This window comes from Arachis ipaensis, chromosome B09, assembly GCF_000816755.2.
Source record: "Arachis ipaensis cultivar K30076 chromosome B09, Araip1.1, whole genome shotgun sequence".
Lineage (NCBI taxonomy): Eukaryota > Viridiplantae > Streptophyta > Magnoliopsida > Fabales > Fabaceae > Arachis > Arachis ipaensis.
In genome coordinates, this window is record NC_029793.2 from 101,060,361 (window position 1) to 101,074,452 (window position 14,092).

The following is a 14,092-nucleotide window of genomic DNA, read 5'->3' on the forward strand; positions in this document are numbered from 1 at the left end:
GCCAGATTTTGGAGACTCAAACACATTGTCCACCCCATACTATTATACATTGTTGGAAAGCCCTGAATGTCTACTTTCCAATGCCATTGGAAGCGCATCATTTGGAGTTCCACAGCTCGAGTTATACTCCGTCGAAGGTGCAGAGGTCAGTTGGCCTCACTGCAAGTTGCCACCATGTTCGTTTATGCACATTTCGGGGCAGTTTTCTCCCTCAATTTTAGTGTCCACCATGCAGTGCCATATATGCATGGAAAGCTCTCGATTCCTACTTTCCATTGCTATTTGAATCACCTCATTTGGAGCTCTGTAGCTCAAGTTATTCATGTTGGAAGTATACCCCTTCAGGCTGTTGTGGCGTGTGGCGCCAACGTTTGCCAAAAAGCTTGAGGCAAACATTGGCGCAAGCTTTTTCCTCCAGGGTGTAGGTTTTGTGATGCCAACGTTTGCCAAAAAGTTTGAGGCAAACATTGGCTCAAGCTTTTTTCCCAAAAGTTTGAGCTAAAGTTTGAGGCAAACTTTGGCTCAAACTTTTTGTTCTCTCTTGCTCTTAGCCATTCCTTCTTCCTTCAACCTTCTTCAAAACTCTTTTCACCTATCATCAATCAACCAAACACATCAAAGCTATGCTCAAAATCATGAGTTTGTTATTCTTTCATAATATAAGACAATTATAGCATAAAATCTCATGAAATTGCATTAATTCATCCATGGTTGATTGAATCAAAGATAACATGGAAATCTACCCAATTGGCTTGCTTATGGCTCAAGAAAGTGCATAAAACCTATTGAAAACAAAGGAAAAAGCATAGAAAAACATGACATGGTGACATGTCATCAGGCATGCCGACAGTTTTCATCAAACACAAAAGGATTATCTAGCATTAATAGATTACTCAAAGGCTTGGCTATTTTTGAAAAATCCTTGATAAACCTTCTATAAAATCCTGCATGCCCCAAGAAACTTCTAACAGATTTCACATTAGCTGGTGGAGGGAGTTTTTCTATGATCTCAACCTTTGCCTTGTCAACCTCTATCCCTTTTCTTGAAACCTTATGACCAAGAACAATTCCCTCGGGTACCATGAAATGGCACTTCTCCCAGTTCAAAACCAAATTAGTTTCTTGGCATCGTTTCAAGACAAGAGTTAGATGGTTCAGGCAAGTGTTGAAATTATCACCAAAAACAGAAAAGTCGTCCATGAAGACCTCTAAAAATTTTTCAACCATATCAGAGAAAATGGAAAGCATACACCTCTGAAATATGGCTGGGGCGTTGCATGGAACTTGGTTACTAGATCATCCCAATTGTTGATGCTGCCTCTTGGGAAGGATTCCAACCATTGAGTGGCCTTGTCTCTGAGAGAAAATGGAAATAACAGTAGCTTGTAACTGTCAGGGTGCACACCATTAGTTTTGACAGTGTCACAAATCCTCAAGAAGGTGGATAAGTGTTGGTTAGGGTCTTCAAGTGATCCTCCTCCATAGGAACAATTGTTTTGAACCAAGGTGATGAGTTGTGGCTTTAGTTCAAAGTTATTTGAATTAACATTTGGGGTAAGAATGCTACTCCCACAATGTCTAGGATCTGCACTTGTGTAGGAAGCCAAAACTCTTCTCTGTGGTGGATTATTGTTGTTATTGGCTGCTCCTTCAGGATTAGATGGATCTCCTTCCATCTCGTGATATTCTTCCTCAGATTCTTCCTCTCCAACAATATTTTTCCCTCTTTCAGCTCTTCTTAACCTTCTAAGAGTTCTCTGGTCAGTTTCAGATAAAACAGGAATGGATCTCCCTGTACCTGACATACAAACAAAACAAAGAAACACCACCAGTAAAACTTTGATCTGTTGCCAGAATGAAGTTTAGTTTAAGCAAAATTTCAAACAGTTAGTGTGTCAGTCAAAAATTAGAGAAACAGAAAAGAAAAAATGCTAGATCTAGATCTCCACTTCATGTAATCATTGTCAATCTATTTCAATCCCCGGCAATGGCGCCAAAATCTTGATGTGTATTTTCGGAAAACGAAAAACGAATTCCAAACACACAAATCTAACCGGCAAGTGCACCGGATCGCATCAAGTAATAAAAACTCACGGGAGTGAGGTCGATCCCACAGGGATTGAAGGATTGAGCAATTTTAGTTTAGTGGTTGATTTAGTCAAGCGAATCAAGAGTTGATTTGAGTGGTTTGTATTCGACAAAAGATAAATTGCATGAAATTTAAAAGGACGAGGGACAATTGCAGTAAATTAAAGAGCAGAGAAGGTAAATGTGCTGAATCTTAAGAGCAAGAAATGAAATGGCAGAAACTTAGAACACAAGAAATGTAAATTACAGAATCTTAAAGTGCAAGAAATGTAAATGGCTTGAATTGTAAAGGGAATTGGGAAGTGGATTTGCAGAATTTAAACAAGGAAAAGTAAAATTGCAACAAGCAGGGAAGTAAAAGATGGATTTAATTGCAGTAGATCTCAAACAGAAAATGTAAATCGCTTGAAGAAGCGTTCAACATAGAAATAAAAAGGGAATTTCAGATCTCAGGACCCAAGAGACTAGATAACCAAGTCTAGATCTCAATGCCTTCCTAGATCCAAATGTGGAATTCAATTGCAAGAACTTAAAGATCAAAACAGAAGAAAGCTTGAATGTAAATCTCAATTCTCCAATGATGCAGTAAAAGAAACATAAAGAGATCTCAAGGTGAGATTGAGACAGAATTTCCCCAATTCTCAACACCCAAGACTCGCCTTAATTTCAGAAATTATTTTATTAAAGGTAATTAAGGCAAGTTTTGATTTATTGGATTTGAGATGAGTTATGATTATTATCCAATTTTATAGTTATTGGATTATTTTCTATATTTGAATTATAAAGTTGATATTTATGAAATAATAATGATTTTATACGATTTGGATTAGATAAGTAATATTTTAAATATTACTATTGCTATTTTGGTAAAAAATGAAGAAATTAAGTATATTATTTCTAATTATTTGATTTGGGCATTTTATTGAAAGTAATTTGTAAAAAAATTGATGAGCAAGTAGTATTTTCTATATACCTCTAGTGTTGGATTTAATTTGGGTTTCAATTACCATATTGTTCCCAACTTTATTTGAAATTACCAAAATGCCCCTAACCCTAATTTTATTCAAAAACCCTAACCCTAAAACCCTGACCCAATACCCGTTTCCCCTCTCTGAACCAGTAGCAGCAGCTACTACCCTCTAACCTAAACACACACACACAGTATCTGAAGGAAAAGAAAGGGAAGGTAGAATCGGGAAAAAGAAGAAGGGGGGAGGGGGCTTATACCGCCGTTCAGCTCGCCACCACCATGTCACACCTTGCCGCCGTGCCTCAGCCTCGCCGCCATCATCCTCGCGGGCATGGAGGAAGCCTTTCTACTGCCACTGCTGCCCGTGAAGGCGACGCCATCACGTCAGAGCTCAGGCGAGAGGGAGAAGGTCGCGAAGGAGGAGGGAACCGCGCTGTTCTGCTCTGCCGTCGCCACTGAAGCTGCACCCAGTCCCTAGTCGCCGCCGCGCCAAACACAGGAGTGGCCGCCATCGCTGCAGAGGAGTCGCGTGGCCACCGTCGCATCCTCGCGCACAGAGAGAGGGGGATGCGCCAAAGGGGACCCTTTTCCGCCGCTGTCGTGCCGTGAGCGCCGATTCGGTGTTTGCCGCCGCCGAGCTTCCATAGCCGCTGCGTTTCACCGCAGTTGAGGGTGTCTCCATCGCCGCACCTTGGCCGACGGCATTGCTGATCTGCTGCTCCGCAGTGCCTAGCTGGAGCTCTTGTTGCTGATGCCGGAGATCGGTGGTTGCCGGAAAACACCACTGTTGTTGTTGCCAAAGGAGGGAGAAGCCGTGCCGCTGTTCTGGTCGCCAGAGCTTTTGGCCGAGCCTCAACCACCGGAAATACTGCTGCCGCCACCGAGCTCCACTGCCGGTAAGGCTTTTAAGTTGAGTTTCCCTTCTGTTGAGTTTCCTGGAACTTCATCGTCGCTGCGTGTGGTCCAGATCACCGCTGCTGCTTGGGGCTGACTACCGGGGCCACCGCCCAACCGGTTCAGAGGGCGCTGCGGTTCAGTTTAGCCGTTCTCTCTTAGTTTCAGTAAGTATTCCTGTTTTGAGAGCTCTGCGTTAGTGTTCTGTTTCGTGTAATAAAGTAATTGTAATGTTGATGGTTCTAGGAGTTAGAATCTGAGTTTACTTGTGGCGTTGAGGTTGCTTCTACTATTGAGAAAGACACGCGGAATCGGGATTTTGATTGTCAATTTCGGGTTGAGGCAGAAAGGACACTGTGACGCGTTTGGGTTATGAATTTGCGTTTTGAGGTAGGGGCGCTTTCCAAAAACTATAGTTTATTACAATACCTTTGAATTTGACTTGAGGGTTTCAATTAGAGGAGTTTCAATGACTTTGAAAGAACCTGAATGTCTATTGACAAGTTTCATTTTGAAATGTTTTGAGAAAGGTTTTAAGTCCTCTTTGAATTCTGAACTTTTGCAAGACAAACAATTTTGAACAGTTGAAACGCTTTAGAATTTGTCATGGGGGTTGAAGCTGGTTTTGCCTAAGTAAAGGAAATGGCTTTGAAGGAAGTAAACGATTACGTGACTTGGTTTGGCTTAGATCTTATTTTATTACTCAAATCGGAAAGCCAAGGTTTTAATGATTTTAAATGAATTTGGCGAAATGAGTTATGCTATTCTCCCCCTAAGGACTTGGGACTCTGCCGAGAAACTTTTGTTACAAAAATCCCATTGTTGGATGGGTGATTTTGAATGTTTCAAAAGGAATCTTTAACTTTCCATGGTTTTGGAAGTTTTGGAAAGAGGAAGCCGAGAGTGGCTTGTTTTAAAAAGGGAATTTTCCTTGAGTAAAAGTGGCTTATGAGCCTGAGATAATTTGAGAAATGAGATCTTTAAAGCCAAGGCTAAAAAGAGTTGAAACTTGATTTCAAAGTGAAATAATTTGAGAAAAAGTGATTTATGGCTTAAATACTGATTTTATGAATTGATGATGTTGAATGTGGAAGTGCTGTTTTGTTGTGAGCCGAAATGGCTGTGTATGATTATAAATATTGGTTGGTTCTGGATTGAACCGTGAGCCGGAATGGCTGTGTATGATATGAATATTGGCTGGTTTTGGACTGAACCGTGAGCCGGATGGCTGAGATGGATGTTGATCCATGGAAGAGATTGAATGCATGTATATGATGAATCATTGATAAATGTGAATGTTGCACTTCCACTATTGGAGATGAGGGTTTCCCTGGGAGGAAGCAGTGGCTAGCCACCACGTGCTCCAGGTTGAGACTCAAAGCTCTTTTGACCCTATGTCGTAAGTGTGGCTGGGCACTGTGAAAGTCCCGAATGAGCTCGCCCCCGTAAATATTCACCAGTGAAGGTGCTTGAACTTCCTATCTGTGTTTGCAATTGGGACTCTGTGGATTGTGGTGATTGGTTGATGGTTGGATTGTTTGGGCCTAGGGCCGTGGTTGAAATGAGATGGACCGATGGTTGGTTTCGGTTTTGTGTGTTTCTGGTTTGGAATAAAATATGAAAGGCTATTTTGTTTCAGCATAGATAAACCGTTTTGAAAGACTTTTAAGTTTTAAGAATTGAATGGTTCCTCTTTCAGAAAAGATTCCCGACTTTACTTTTATTACAAACCGTTGTTTTTGAAAAGAGGCATAAGATGGTTATTAATCACTGGTATGGTTTATCTTCACGTATCCTATTACAGTAATTTCCAAAAACCCTCTGATGAGATATTTTGTTGAGAAACGAATCTCTCCCAAAACACCCAAAACTAACCGGCAAGTGTACCGGGTCGTATCAAGTAATAAAAACTCACGGGACAAACTAAAGAAAAAGACTAGCTAAAATGGGCTAAGATGACTTGTCATCACAACACCAAACTTAAAGCTTGCTTGTCCCCAAGCAAGAAACAGATTTATGCTCCAAGGTTCTTTTAATTAAGATGGGTTGAGGAATACTTGTAAAGTGCAGTGAGTGAAGTGATCAAGTATTAGTGGGGTGAACTCTAAATCATATGCTCATGCAAGGGCTTCAGTGCTCACTAGTCCTTACATATTGGGAGTCGTAGGTCTTAGGATTTTCATCCAAATGGTACCATGGAGATCTCTTTATATGTAATCACCTTGAAGCAGCTTATAGTTTCTGTGTTTTGGCCTCGACTCTAAGTATCATGTGTCAAAGCGGCTCTTTAGATAAGCTTTCAATCAATACTCCTACTATGCAACAAATATAGCATAAAACCTCATGAAATGGTATGAATTCACATATGGTTAGTTCAATCAAGGGAAACATGAAAATCTACTTAATTAGCTTGCTTGTAGCTCAAGAAAGTGCATAATTCTAATGAAAACTAAAGAAAAAGACTAGCTAAAATGGGCTAAGATGACTTGTCATCACCCTCTACTGAGAACCCTTTCGAGGATGATGTTCTCACCCCCCTACATTTTTCCCCTTTCAGGATATGGCGCAGAAGTTATAAAGAGTTCATTTAGTTGTTGTTGAGATGCTCTGTATTGCTTTAGTATATTTTTGTTCCCTCGCCTTTATCTTGAAACATTCTGTAAGAGGGATAGAGATTGTATTGGTTAATGTCTATAATATTATTTATATATATGTATGTATTGATGTGTGAAAAATGATCCAACACAAAACTCACCGGCAAGTGTACCGGGTCGCATCAAGTAATAATAACTCACATGAGTGAGGTCAATCCCACAGGGATTGAAGGATTGAGCAATTTTAATTTAGTGGTTGATTTAGTCAAGCGAATCAAGTATTGGTTGAGTGGTTTGTAATTTGCAGAAGCTAAATTGCTTGAAATGTAAAGGGAGAAGGGGAAATTGCAGTAAATGAAAGAGCAAGACAGTAAATGTGCTGAATCTTAAAGAACAAGTAAAGTAAATTGCAGAAACTTAGATTGCAAGAAATGTAAATGACTGAATCTTAAAGTGCAAGAAATGTAAATTGCTTGAATTATAAAAGGAGTTGGGAATTAGGATTGCAGAATTTAAACAAGACAGAAGTAGATTGCAATTAAACAGATAAACAAGATCTCAAGGTGAGATTGAAACAGAAGTTCTTCAATTCTTCACCCAAGATCCCAAGCAAGAAATTAAAAGAGTGCTCAAGCAAGAACAGGGAAGAAGATAGATCGATTCTCCTTCCAAATTCTCTAAGATCCAAATTCAAAAGTAAAAACTCAAAATAAAAATGAAAGTTAAAAGGAAAATTCAAAGTAAAGTCTAGAGGTGTCAAAAAGGTCCTAATTACATCAAACTAACTCCTATTTATACACTTTCTATTCTTGGATTTTGGAATTTGGATGGGCTTTTGATTTGGTGAAGAAATGAATTAAGTTGGATTTTTAATTCAATTTTTAGCCCAAATGCACCTCCCAGGGGTAAGCTCAGTTGGAAAAACCAACTGAGCACTCCATTGTTGCTGCCCGTGTCATTTGGTTCGTGCGTCCCAGCCTTGGTTGAGTGCGTGACACTAGAGCTTAGTTGGAATTTTGAACTGAGCTCTAGGCCGTGTCATGGTGCGCTAGGTTTGCTCCTTGTTGCGCCAAATTGCTTGTCACAGCCCCCTTGGTTTGCAAAGTTGTGCGCCAAAGTGTGGGGAGCTTGGGGAGGTAATGCTCAGTTGGAAAAACCAACTGAGCTTTCCATGTAGCGCCTTGCTTTCAGCCTCAAGGTCCCAGGTTCAAATCCTGGTGGGAGCAAGTGGAGGAAATCTTGAAGCTAATTTCCTTGGATGAGTGGGTGCTCCTCCTTATGTTTTAAAGAACTCCCAGGTTCGAAACCTGATATGAAAAGTTAGGGTCAAAGTTAGACCCCTAACTTTGACCCTAACGTTGAAGACCAACGTTGGCTAACTCCATTTCCGGTTCAATTGGTTCATTTCGGTTCTTCTTCAATCTTCAATAGCAATCAACCAAGGCCTCTTTCAACCCAATTCCACCAAGAACAAAGGCCCAACTCAAGGCTTGAAGATCATTTTGGAAAGTGTATAAATAGGATAGAATTCAATTTGTTTAGAGGAGCTTTCCTGGAGAGTTTTCCTTTGGAGCTTTCCTTTTAGAATTTTCAATATAGTTTTCGGAGAGCTTTTGAACTTGAGTGAACTTTAATTTCTTGTTTTCATTGCTTTCAATTTCATTTACATTTGCAATTTACTTTCCCGCTCTCTTTAATTTCATGCAATTTACATTCTGCAATTCACAAATCACCCAACCAACACTTGATTCGCTTGACTAAATCAACCACTAAGCTAAAATTGCTCAATCCTTCAATCCCTGTGGGATCGACCTCACTCCCATGAGTTTTTATTACTTGATACGACCCGGTGCACTTGCCGGTTAGTTTTGTGATGTTTTGTGAGGATTCGTTTCTCACCAAAATATCTCATCACTCAGTTCATTTTTCCAACTTAGCCTTCCTTCTTCCTCAATGTTGGCACATTTTTGCTTCCATTGGGCACGCTTTTTGCTTTCTTGGGCACGTTTCTTATGCCACGCTTTTCTTCTTTTCTTCTTTCTTCACCTACAAGTAATCAAAACAACCAATCAAAGTATCACTAAATTCACAAGGTTTATAAATCATTAAAATTCAATTAAATTTGGCTTTATCCTCATGATTTAGCATCAAATAAATGGTGGTTGTTTGATTCAAAGAAGTTATGCATTTTCATTCCAAATTACTTACTTAGAATGTAAGAAAGTGCATAAAACCTAATAAAATCAAAGAAAAAGGCTAGTGAAACTAGGCCAAGATGACTTGTCATCACAACACCAAACTTAAAATTTGCTTGTCCCCAAGCAAGAAAAGAATTATGCTCAAAGGTTCTTTCAATTGGAATGGATTTGAAGAATTACATGTACTATCCTGTGAGTGAAGTGATTAAGTGACAGTGGGGTGAACTCTAAATTATATGCTCATGCAAGGGCTTCAGTGCTTACTAGTCCCTACATCTTGGAAGTCTTAGGTCTTAGGATTTTCATCCAAATGATATCATGGAGATCTCTCTATAGGTAATCACCTTGAAGCAACTTATAGTTTTTGTGCTTTGGCCTTGACTCTAAGTGTCATGTCTCAAAGCGGCTCTTTAGATAAGCTTTCAATCAATACTCCTAAACCAGTTGGTTTTAAGGTATTAGGTGTTAAAGCACCCCTAAGGATTTACTTGCTCAAGCCTCTCTCTTTTACACAATTCGACCACAAGCATTTACTAGGATAACAACTCTTTGAGTTTTTGTTTCTTCTTTCTTTTCTGCCTAGTAATTGATGCTTAAAGCCTTGGGTCATGTTCTTTTTGTTTTTATGTTTTCTTTATTTTCTTTTGGTTGCTGCTTCTTGGATCAATAAATGTTTGAGAATCTCCACAATACTTCTTTGAACTCTATGTCCTGCCTATGAGCTCCCATGCAAGTTTTCATAAGCATGCAACCTCAATGCATAATCACACAACCAGAACCACCACTTCTCCTAATCTTTTGCTTGCCTCAAAATTGTTTAATTCCTCAATCCTTCTTTTCAAAGAACTATCATGTGGTGCCCCTTTTTTTTTTGAAATTTTGAGTGCATGCAAGTTTGAAAAGTGTAGTGTTGTGAATAATCAAGCATCTTAATTATTGAATTATAGAAAACTGTACTAAACAGACAGACAGACAGACAGACAGACAGATAGGGATATAATATCACTTTCAATCACAGCAATATCTGATGTAGAATAATCACTGAATAACACAACCTTTTGGAATTTACTTGCTTTCCTTCTTCTCATCATCATCAATGCTGGTCTTCACATTCCTCTTTCATTTCTTTGATTGATGATGCGTAATCTTTCCAAAAGTTTGTAGGGTGCTCTGCAGTGATATTGAAAGTTGCTTGTTCCCCAAGCACTTGAAAAATGGTTAGCATGCATGATTTATTTGTGGGCCTTTGAACTTACTTTGGTGTGGGAACACCAAACTTAGTACCTTGCCAATGGTTCTCATGCATCAGATTAACCATGTGTGAAACTCTTTTTCTTTTTCAAAAGTAATAAAACTGAAAACTAGGAAACAGCAGAATAATTAACTAGTTTATCTAAATGCTTGAAGCTAGCATTATGCAGAAGGTGAGAATATGTTTTATGATGGGATTTTGGTGGAACACCAAACTTAGAATCCTTCATTCTCCCTTAGATTGTTTTGGTGTGCAACACCAAACTTAGCTTCTTGCAATATAGATAAACTAATTAACCTTTTTATTGAAATAGCTATGAAAAGAAAGTTACTTCAGGTTGGGTTGCCTCCCAACAAGCGCTCTTTTATTGTCACTAGCTTGACATCCTCTGTGCTGTTGATCATGGGAGTTGAAAGTTCTGTTGCCTTTGGTTTCCTCCTCTCACTATGGGCTTCTCATATTTTTGGACTTTACTATGAGTTGTGTGTTTTTCTGTAATTTCAGGTATTTTTCTGGCTGAAATTGAAGGAGCTGAGTAAAAATCTGATTCAGGCTGAAAAAGGACTGCTGATGCTGTTGGATTCTGACCTCCCTGCACTCAAAGTGGATTTTCTAGAGCTACCAAGATAACCATAGATTGCTTCAAACCAACAATCTCCGTGGGATTCGACCCTTACTCACGTAAGGTATTACTTGGACGACCCAGTGCACTTGCTGGTTAGTGGTACGCGTTGTGAAAAGTGTAATTCACGATTCGTGCACCAGTTGCCTTTGGTTTCCTCCTCTCACTCTGGGCTTCCTTTCCTCTGTTTCTTCTTGTAAAATCTTTCTGTGATGCTTTTCTTGGATGATTGATTCCTTTCCCGTAGCCTTCTCACTTTCCTCCATGACTGCTTTCCCTTTTTTCAACCTAGCAGCTTTTTTGCTGTTCTTTGGGTCATCTTCAGTGGTCCTGAGGGACATATTTGCCATCCGCTCGCTTGTTTTTGCAAGGTGCTTAGCCAGTTGTTCCATTTGCCTCTCAATTTTTCTGAGTGAGGCTTCTTGGTTCTTGCTTGTTATTTCTTGATTTTTCCTTGCTTCTTCTTGCTCTATTATTGCCATCTCTTGAGCTTTCATGAATCTCTCCATCATCATTTCTAGAACATAGATTCTTTGAAAGTTTAGAATTGGTCGTGGTTGTGTCAACTGTGATGGTTGATGAGAGTCGTTTTGGGCGAGTTGTGAGGTAGGATGGGGTTGGAAGTGTGTGCATTGGGGTGGTGTGTGATGGTTGTTGTTGTGAGGGTGGTTTTTATGCTGGTTTTTGAAGTTGGGGTTGTTGCAGTTGAAGTCCCTTGGTCTTTGATTTTGGTGTTCGACCCCCCTCCAGTTGGAATGAGTCCTCCAGGGTGGGTTGTACACATCATTCTGAGACCTGTGTTGGAACATGCTTGAGGAGCTATTTGGGAAGTGTGGTCGCTCATGACTTTGTTGCTCATAGTTAGTTGCTCCAAAACCTCTTTCAGGTTGATTCCCATCATGTGACTTTTTAAGTAAGTTGTGAGTATTTATTGCAGCAACTTGTAGCCAATCAATTTTTCTGACTATCAGCTCTAATTGTTGTTGAAGTTGTTGGTGTATCTGTTTGTTTTGGGCCATAATGACTCTTACACCTTCAATTTCCATCACTCTTTTCTCGTGTGTGGATGGTTGCACTTCTGTCTCTAGCTCACCAATTTCCTGGAGTGGTTTCAGCTTGGTTAGGAGTTCACTCATTAGTTCTTCCCATCCGATGATGCTTCCTTGTGCGAAAGCTTCAAACCATTGAGCAACGTCGTTCATGGTGACGAGTGGGTGCTTCAAGTTATGGGTTGCATTATCATCTAAGGTGGGGATATTACTCCCATGATTATTGGAATTCATTAAGTTCCCCTCCATGGTCTGCACAATTACAAACGGTCCAAATGAAGATAGAGTATATTCATGCCAGAATATGATTAGAGGATTAGTTGACACAATGTGTCAAACAGTTGATAAACTTAAAAGATTAATGGATGAAAATTACTTCTCTCGTATATTCAACAAGATAAAGCATGAGAATCATACAAAGCCAGAGAAACCAAAAAAACTTCACTCTATTGCTAAAGTGAAGTTTCAGTTAGTTCAAGCAAAAATTCAAATAGTTAGTGGGTTAGTCAAAAATTAAAGAAACAGAAAAGAAAAAATGCTTGATCTATATCTCCACTTCACCTAATCATTGTCAATCTAATCAATCCCCGGCAACGGCGCCAAAAACTTGATGTGTGGAAAACGATCCAACACAAAACTCACTGGCAAGTGTACCGGGTCGCATCAAGTAATAATAACTCACATGAGTGAGGTCGATCCCACAGGGATTGAAGGATTGAGCAATTTTAGTTTAGTGGTTGATTTAGTCAAGCGAATCAAGTATTGGTTGAGTGGTTTGTAATTTGCAGAAGCTAAATTGCTTGAAATGTAAAGGGAGAAGGGGAAATTGCAGTAAATGAAAGAACAGGACAGTAAATGTGCTGAATCTTAAAGAACAAGTAAAGTAAATTGCAGAAACTTAGATTGCAAGAAATGTAAATGACTGAATCTTAAAGTGCAAGAAATGTAAATTACTTGAATTATAAAAGGAGTTGGGAATTGGGATTGCAGAATTTAAACAAGACAGAAGTAGATTGCAATTAAACAGAAGAGTAGAGAATTGATTGAATGAAACTAAATCTCAACAGAAAAGTAAAAATGCTTTGAGAATTTAAAAACAGAAAGTAAGCAATGCTTAATTTGCAGTAAATTAAAAGGGGTTGAAGATCTCAGGAGTGGAAGAGACTAGATAACAAGTCTAGATCTCAAATCCTTCCTTGATCTAACAAGAACAATTGTAAAGGAAATAAAGAAAAGTTGAATTGCAGAAAGTGTAGAAGAAGAATAAAAGAAGATGCAGTAAACAGAAATTGAAATTCAATTATGCAGAAGAGTAAACAAGATCTCAAGGTGAGATTGAAACAGAAGTTCTTCAATTCTTCACCCAAGATCCCAAGCAAGAAATTAAAAGAGTGCTCAAGCAAGAACAGGGAAGAAGAGAGATTAATTCTCCTTCCAAATTCTCTAAGATCCAAATTCAAAAGTAAAAACTCAAAATGAAAATGAAAGTTAAAAGGAAAATTCAAAGTAAAGTCTAGAGGTGTCAAAAAGGTCCTAATTACATCAAACTAACTCCTATTTATACGCTTTCTATTCTTGGATTTTGGAATTTGGATGGGCTTTTGATTTGGTGAAGAAATGAATTAAGTTTGATTTTTAATTCAATTTTTAGCCCAAATGCACCTCCCAGGGGTAAGCTCAGTTGGAAAAACCAACTGAGCACTCCATTGTTGCTGCCCGTGTCATTTGGTGCGTTGATGTAATTTTTGGAAAACGAATTCCAAACACACAAATCTAACCGGCAAGTGTACCGGGTCGCATCAAGTAATAAAACTCACGGGAGTGAGGTCGATCCCATAGGGATTGAAGGATTGAGCAATTTTTGTTTAATGGTTAATTTAGTCAAGCGGATCAAGATTTGGTTGAGTGCTTTGTGATTAACAGAAATTAAATTGCATGAAAAGTAAAGGGAATGGGTAATTTGCATGAAATTAAAGAGAACAGAAAATAAAAGTGCTGAATCTTAAAGAACAAGAAATTAAATGGCAGAAACTTAGAACGCAAGAAATGTAAATTGCAGAATCTTAAAGTGCAAGTAATGTAAATTGCTTGAATTATAAAAGGAATTGGGAAGTGGATTTGCAGAAATTAAACAAAGAAAAGTAAATTGCATTAATCAGACAAGTAGAAAGTGACTTGAATTGAACCGGATCTCAAACGGAAATGTAAATGAACTTGAAAAGCTTTAAACAAAGAAGTTAAAATGCAAACTCCAGATCTCAGGACCCAAGAGACTAAATAACCGAGTCTAGATCTCAATGCCTTCCTAGATCCAAATGTGGAATTCAATTGCAAGAAATTAAAGATCAAAACAGAAGAAAGCTTGAATGTAAATCTCAATTCTCCAATGATGCAGTAAAAGAAACAGAAAGAGATCTCAAGGTGA

The 14,092-nt window shown here is 38.8% G+C and overlaps 1 long non-coding RNA gene across 1 annotated transcript; it reads left to right on the forward strand.

Annotated features, from left to right (window-relative positions):
- On the forward strand, positions 4,057-6,559 carry LOC110266432. The gene is made up of 3 exons (XR_002353822.1): positions 4,057-4,119; positions 4,199-4,342; positions 6,510-6,559. It is a non-coding gene; the product is annotated as an uncharacterized LOC110266432 (long non-coding RNA).